The following is an 8,592-nucleotide window of genomic DNA, read 5'->3' as shown; positions in this document are numbered from 1 at the left end:
TCTGAGCTCAGGCCTCAGGAGGCCTTGTGTGTTTCCGCTCGCTCTATTGGAACTCTACTCCCATTATGTGAACAAGTCTGGGCCAGCCTGCCAGAGGACGAAAATTCAGTCATATGGAGAACAACCTAGTTACTCCAGCCAAAGCCATCCTAGACTAGCTGACAACCAGTCTAGGGCTGTCCCACATAGGCCTAGTCAAAATCAGCAGAGCTGCCTACCTGACTCACAGGTGATTGCAGAGGCAAGAGAGTACACGTGAGGCAAGAAAAACAGCCCAACTGACTCATGAGCAATAAAATATAGTTATTTTTTAAGCAGAGTTTGGCAAACTTTTTTTTTAAAGGGCCAGAGAGTAAATATTTTAGGTTCACGAACCATATGCTCTCTTTCCCAACTCCCCTCTGCTGCTATCATGCAAAACAAAATGAAGCAAAACAAAAACATCACAGACAATATGTAAAAAAACAGGCATGGCTGTATCCCAACGAAACTGTATTTATAAAAATAGGGATCTGGCCCACAGGCTGTAGTTTGGGGCCCCTGATTTTAACTCATTGAATTTGGGGATGATTTGTTATATAACAAGAGCTAACTGATACACTATATGATTCTGGATTCATACCCCAAATAAAGAAAAGCATCAAACTAAATGCCAACTAAATTATTTGAAAAGAGTAGCAAAAGGAAAATGTTCCCATTTGCTTGAAGTTCACACCTTAACCAACTTTAAAGTCTGTCATAACATTTTATCATTCACAGAACTCAGTTTTTTGCTGTTGTGTAACTGCTATTTCAATCCTTACAAATAAGATTTCACAAGGATAACTAAATTACTCGAACACAACAAAAAGGAACCTATTCTACTTGCAGAACCACAACTTACTTTGAAAGCTTCTGACTTCAGATTTCAATCACAACTGAAACAGATTTTAGAGGTACCTGGAGAGTCTTCAAGCCAAATTCAGCATCTTCTGCTTAGTTCTCCCTCTCACTGTCTCTGTACCATTTAAAATTTCTGATCATACCCTCCTTGAAATTTTCTCCTTCTTTGGCCCCTATAACACTTCTAATTTTTGCTTTCCTCTCTTGTATATCAGCAGAAACTCACTACTCACTGTTGTTCTTCCTTTTACATTTCAGTCCTGAGCCACTTTTTCTTTATGTTCTATACCAGTGGGTCATAACCAAGAATATGTATCAGATTTTTCTGCGGAACTGATTCAAGATTTAGAAATATATAACAGCCATATTTGAAAAAGCTCCTTGGAACACCACTGTAGCATGTAGTATTTTCTAAAGATGGCCCTCAAATATCTCCCAGCCCACATGCCCTTCTACAATGTGCCCATGTTATTCCCCCATCAAGAGACAGAGTCTGTTTCTCAAATCGTGCATATGGGTGGCCCCGTGACATCGTCGACCAATAGAATATAACAGAAATGATGCTGTGTCAGTCCTGGGCATGGTGCGTAACTGGTCTGGCAGCTTTTACTTCCTGCCTCTTGTAAGAAGTTGGATTATCTTGAGTCCACCATGCCAGGAGGAAGCCATATGAAGAGGCCCCAAGGATGAGACCCCACATGAAAGGACCATCTTGGAAGTGGATTGTCCAGGCCCAGCCACTACAGCTAATATCATGTGGAACAGAACTACCTGGCCCAGGCCTTTCCCAATTCCTGACCCACAAAATTGTTAGCAAAATAAATGGCTGTTTAAGCTATTCGGGGTAGTTTTTTTTATTACTTGAAAATAGATAAGCCAGAACAACCCTTCCACTGCTCCCTGCACACATGCACATACATACACAATCCTGTTAAGAGTCATTGTGATATACTCTCTACCTGGGCCATATGGTTCCAGCCACCATCCAAGGAGTGATAGTTCAGAAATCTTCATTGCATCTGTTTCCTGAGTTCTGAGCCTGATATTTATGTAGATGTCTTGCTGGCACTTGAGACTCAAAACATACTAAACTGAACCCATTACTTCCCTTTAAAAATTTTATTCCTAAGTATTTTTTTCTTTTTGATGCTATCGTGACTGGAATTATTTTCTTAATTTCATTTTCAGATTGCTCATTGCAAGCGTATAGAAATACAATTGACTTTTGGGTATTAATCTTGTATCCTGCAACCTTGCTGGACTCATTTATTAGTTTTAATAGTTTTTTAGTGAATTGCTTAGAATTTTCTATATACAAGATCATGTCATCTACAAATACAGATAGTTTTACTTCTTTCTTTCTATGGATGACTTTCATCTTCTTCCTTTTTTAAACTCCTGTCCCTTTGTGCAGTTAATTGCTCCACTATCTTCCAAATCACCCTTGGAATAATTTTTCATTCCTCTCTTTCAGCTGGGGCAGCCAGTAAGTCACAAAGTCCCCTTAATCCTCTCCTTTCCACCCACTTTGTCATTGCCCGAGTCAGGTCTTGATCAGCTCTCAGCTGAGTTATGGCAGCAGTCGCCTACAGATCTTCCTGTTTTCCATCTTTCCAGTCTTTTGCCTTCCACACAATGGCCAGAGTGGTCTTCCTAAAACATGGGTGGCTCACATTATTTCTTCAAAAGCTTCAATAGCTCCTGAATGTTTACCCAAACTCTTCACACTTCTCAGTTTGGCAGTCAAGGCCCTGCATTATTGAGTGACAAAGTAACTTCTCTGTCTTTCATCCATTTCCTCCCTGTCTCCACATATATACCAGCTACCTGGTCTACTATTGCCTTTTCAGAACTTGGGCTTCTTTGGAGAATGCCCTTGCTCTCCTTCTCCACGTAAGCCCAGTTTAATTTCCATATTCTTCTGTGTATTAGTCAGGGTCTTCCTGGAAACAGAATATAATCAGCTCATGTGGCAATGAGTATTGGCAAGTCTGAATTCATAGGGCAGGATGCAAGTTGGGAACTCCAATGAAGGTTTTGTTGAATTCTCTGGGAGAAGCTGGCTGGCTGAAGTAGAGACAGAAATTCTTCCTTCTGACTGCTGAAATCATCAGTTCTCTCTTTAAGGCCTTCAGCTGATTGGATGAGACTTCTTTCATTGCTGAAGGCAATCTCCTTTGTTGATGGTAGATGTATTCATCCATAGATGCAATCAACTGACTGATTGATATAAGTCCACCAAATATCCTCACAATAACAATCAGGCTGTGTGTGCTTGGCCAAACAACTGGACACCATAACCTAGCCTAGTTGACACATTAACTTAATCATCACATCTTGGATGCATTTTCTGATCTCTCTGTCCCCCAGGGCTGCCACATATACCTATTTAGGTCATGCACTACACAACTCTAAGGGAGCCATTAGCAATAACTATAATGTGAATTGCACATGCTATGGTTTTGCAGTGCACAACCTAAAACAATCCACAGTCATAAGTAATTATTCTATTCTCTGCACTCTTTCAACATGGTTTTTATTTTCTTCATTTAAAAAACACTTTTATAACAACTACTATATGCCAGGCACTGATGAAAGACCAGGTATACAAAGATGAAAATGATCAGCTCTTGGCATTGAGAGGCTTAAAGTTGAGGTAGACAGGCATATAATTTAAATGTGTGCTACAAAAGACTCGCACCTCTATTTCATCCTTCCTTTATTCTCTGTATTAGAGTTGACTGAGAGCTCTATTCTAGCACAAAATCCTTCAGGGCAGAGGTCGGTCTTATTTATCATAGCCCACAACTGACATTTGGCTTTGAACCATATAAGGGCTCAAATAATGGTTATTAAACTGTGTCAGGGGTATCAATAGTAACAAGAGCAACCATTTATTGGCTGTTGACATGGAGCACTGTTAAAACCATAATGCTGCTTAATGTGTATTTACTCTACCTGTTTCCTTTTCTCATTGGTCACTCACCTAGACTATATTGCCCAGCACTCCTTGAAGTCAGGTGTGGCCATGCAATGGAGTTCTGGCCAGTGGAATGTGGGCAGAACTGATATGTAACACTTCTGTGCCTGGCCTATAAGGATCTGCTTCATCTTCCACATTCTCTCTTCTCTCTTCCTGCAGCTTAATGGAAAGGACTCTGAAAACCTAGAGGAGGTGGAACTACAAGATGGAAGGAGCCTGGGCCCCTGAGTTGTTATTTGAGGCATCATTAGGTGAAAACGAATTCTTGCATTGCATTGCTTTATTGGATGAGTTAGAAATAAATTTTTATTGTTTACAGCCTCTGAAAGTTTGGGGCTGCCTTTGACATCTGTTAGCTTGCCTGGACGAATACAAGTGCTAATTTTAATGCAACCTTTCCAGATTGATTGTGCTTATCTACTTTCTTTTTTATTTATTAAAAAAATTTTAAAACAGTTTTATTCATACACCATACAATTCATCCAAAACTATCTACTTTTTTAATGTAAAAGAGTATTCAGTAAAGAAGATTTCAAAACTGTATTTATTACCCCTTTTAAGAATGAGCTTTTTCATCTCCATGACCAGAAACACTGGCCTTGTTCAATCTCTTACTTTTGCAATCTTTGAACTATATATGTATGGTAATAATGCTAAAGAGCTGATCAACTTCTCCTAAAATACACTGTAATCATACCAATTAAAACTCTCAGGCATAGAGCAACAAAGGGTCTCAGGAATCCCTATCACCAGTTTGGGGCAGTGTCCGAGCCCTCCCCCAGGCTGCTGCCTATGGAAGCTGTTGTAAAAGGGGAATACTGAGGTTCAGGTCTGCTAAGTGTTGGAAAAGAAAGAGAGGGACTAAGCTTTGACTTCTTTGATGACTCAGAATCAGCTTGGCATTTGTCACGACACCTTGATTTGCATCATGTGACAATCTTACTACTTCCTGTTTTGATCCAGAGAAAGAGCTTCTAGGAGAGAAAAAGAGGCTGCAAAGCTATAGAAGGCCTGATGTGCCTTTCTTCTTCCATTTACTCAATATACATTTACTGAGCACCTACTATGTACAAGAAAATTTGTGAGTATGTGCACGTGCGCGCGGTAGGGTGGGGGTGGGGGTTCAATAAACATAATAATACCTGCTTCCAGGAAAATTTTTAGACTGTTTGGATTTGACAAGGCAAACAGCTGGTTGAAAGGCAGTATAATGGAGAAAGGGCATTGACTTTGGTCAGACAGACCTGGGTTCAATTTCTGGTTCCATCAACTACTATGGCTTGAAATTGGGCATCTACTTAGCACCAATGAAACTCAGTTTTCTCATTTATGATTTTTCAGGATTGTTGTAAGCACTGGAGATGATAAACATAAATTCCCTATTATGGTGCTTGGCAAATAGTAGATGATTAATAAATAAGAGCTATTCTTAACAGGAAGACAAGGCATGCCACCAGACCAGTCGGATATATAAGGAATGACAAATAATTGACACAAATAAGAAAAAGTGGATGAGAATGGGGGAGGGAACTCACAGTGGGTTGGAATGGGCAAAATAGATCATTACTTTTTCTTACTCAAGACTTTCTCTTCATTTCTAATCTAATGTGGATATCTCAGGTAAATGTACAGCTTTCATGCAGGCATTGCCAAAAAATGCATAAAAAAGGAGAAGAATTCATTGTTCCAGAAGAAAATTTCCCGTATTGGATGAAAAAATTCACATCAGGCACCACTAATTCATGTATACAACACATTTGTGTGTGTGTGCTACATACATGAGGGATAAGCCATAAAAATTGTTGTTTATATGTTCAGGAACAAAGAGTTATTAGGTAATTTCTAAAATTGTAGAACCCCAGAGCCACAAGGGGAATCTTTTAATTTGAACCAATCATTTTACAATTGAGGTAACAGACTCAATGAGGTGAAATAACTTGTCCAAAGTCACACTAGCAGGTTAATTGCTGAGCCAGTTCTTGAATCCCAATATCCCAGATTTCTAGCCCAGTGCTTTTACCCTAACTCCTTCCAAGTCAAGGCCAGTGGAGTTATTCCATGATGTCACTGGGTAGAGCTACTTGGAGGTCTTAGTTCCAGGGAGTAAAGACATCTCACAAATCAGTCCTATGCACAGAAGTCAGGCTTGAACAAACACTCTATCAAGGGATTCTAGAAAATACTGTAGTTAAAAATAAAATGTCCTCATTTATTGAGCACTTCCTATATGTTAGGCACTGTGCTAAATGTCTTATATATATATATAATTCATTTATTCACTCACTTAAGTGCTTATTCATACGTAATATATGGCAGGTGTCTATGCTAGATGCGGGGGATGCAACAGTAAAAACACATACATGGTTCCTGCCCTCATGGGACCACCAGCCTTCCCCACAATTCCATAAGGTTGGTTGGTTGGTTGGTTTATAGCTTCCTTCTAATACACTGACCACCTACCGCATGCTAGGCACGGCTCCAAGTACTCTCTGTGCACTAGTTAAGTTAATCCTCACAACAGCCCTATGAGGCACACATGGGTTAGGCAACTGATTTGAGATCACATGGGAAGTAAGTGGGAGATCAAGGACTGAAACCAAGGTGGTCTGCTATTTTGGTTACCATGATCTTCTTTGGGGGAAGGTGGGTTTCTTTTCTTTTAATATATATATATTAATTACAGGGATGAATTTTCGTTAAATTAGAGAAGTTATAGGTTTACAGAAAAATCATGCAGAAAATACAGAATTCCCATATATCCTCCCTATTATTAATCATTGGAGTGGCACTTTTGTTACAATTGATGAAAGAATATTATTATAATTGTACTATTAAGTATAGTCCATAGTTCACATTTGAGTTCCCTGTTTGAGTTGTACAGTCCTGATTTTTTTTTAAAATATTTTAACAACATACATACAACCTAAAATTCCTCTTTTACCTAAATTCAAATATATAATTAAGTGGTGTTAATTACATTCACAATGTTGTGCTACCACAACCAACATCCATTACCAAAATATTTCCATCACCCCAAACAGAAATTCTGTATCAATTAAGCACTAACTCCCCACTCCCTAGAGGATGGGGAGAGATTTTGGGTAGAATCCCAACTTCCTCCTTCCCTATTGTATCAGTTTGAATGTATTATGTCCCCCAGAAAAAGCCATGTTCTTTGATGCAATCTTGTGGGGGCAGACATATTAGTGGGGATTAAGTTGGAACGTTTGGATTAGGTTGTTTCCATGGAAATGCGCCCCACCCAACTGTGGGTGATAACTCTGGATAATTTCCATGGAGGTGTGGCCCTGCCCATTCAGCATGGGCCTTGATTAGTTCACTAGAGCACTATATAAGCTCAGACAGAAGGCATGAGCTTGCTACAGCCAAGAGTGACACTTTGAAGAATGCACAGGAGCAGAGACAGGAGCTTCAGCTTACAGAGACATCTTGGAGATGACTGATAAAAGCAGACTTTTGCTCCGGAGAAGCTAAGAGAGGAAAAATGCCCCAACAGCAACTAAGAGTGACATTTTTTCAGGAACTGCAGCCCAGAGAAGAACATCCTGGGAGAAAGCCACTGTGAACCAAGAACTTTGGAGCAGGCACCAGCCACATGCCTTCCCAGCTAACAGAGGTTTTCTGGTCACCATTGGCCATCCTCCAGTGAAGGTATCCGATTGCTGATGTGTTACCTTGGACACTATGGCCTTAAGACTGTAACTGTGTAACCAAATAAACCCCCTTTTATAAAAGCCAATCCATCTTTGGTGTTTTGCATTCCGGCAGCATTAGCAAACTAGAACACCTACCAGTTAGTCCTAATTTGCCAATTAGTCCTAAGCCACCTTGAGCAATGCATGTGTCTGTAGAAATACCCAAAACTTTAATGTTGGATAGAAGCCCCAAAATTTAAGAACCTCTTCTCTGGGCCAGGAAGGGAGTTCTCTCAGCTGTCTTTTACTCCTTTGTCAAAAAATGCAAAGGGAGTGCCCGTGATCTTAGCCACTACATTACACTGACAGGTTGGATCCCTGCTCTTATTCTGGTCTTTTAAAGATGATGCATATTATGTCAAAACTATGCTGGTGAGAGCTAGGATCTGGGAAGCATAAAATAATTTGTCTACAGACACATTGGTATTCTTAGCAGATGTGTGTAGCCAAAGAATATTTGCTTTGGTGCTTACCATGTGCCAGAGTGCTTTACATGAATTAAGGCATTTAATTTTCACAGCAGGACACTGAGGTTGCAACTATCCTTGTACCCATTTGTAAATACAGAAACTGAGACAGAGAGAGATTAATAACTTGCTCAGCATCTCCTGGCTAGGAAAAGACTGAGTTGGGATTTAAATACTAGCTGTCCAGCTTTACAGTCTGAGCCGTTAACCATTGCATGTAGGACCTCCAGGTAAAGCACTTAGCAAAAGGCTAGCTTTTTGTAGGTCCTCAGTACAGCAGGACAACTGTAATTGGTATGAATAAATGAGTTGAAAAAGAACCTGGAAATTATTAAGGAGTGGGGCTGCTGGTAGCAATATTGCTGCATTTGGGCAAGAATATGAATTTCTGCAAGGCTGAGTCTGTCTCATTTAAATATTGCAAATACCTACATACACTTTCACATAACTATTAGAAAGAGAGTAATTTCTGCAGAACTTTATATGTTAGCCATAAAATTTATGATGTAATAATTTACCCATCTCTTTAAGCCATCTCATTGAA

This window comes from Choloepus didactylus, chromosome 8 (assembly GCF_015220235.1).
Source record: "Choloepus didactylus isolate mChoDid1 chromosome 8, mChoDid1.pri, whole genome shotgun sequence".
In the NCBI taxonomy this organism is placed as follows: Eukaryota; Metazoa; Chordata; class Mammalia; order Pilosa; family Megalonychidae; genus Choloepus; species Choloepus didactylus.
Note: the sequence above shows the minus strand (reverse complement) of the source record.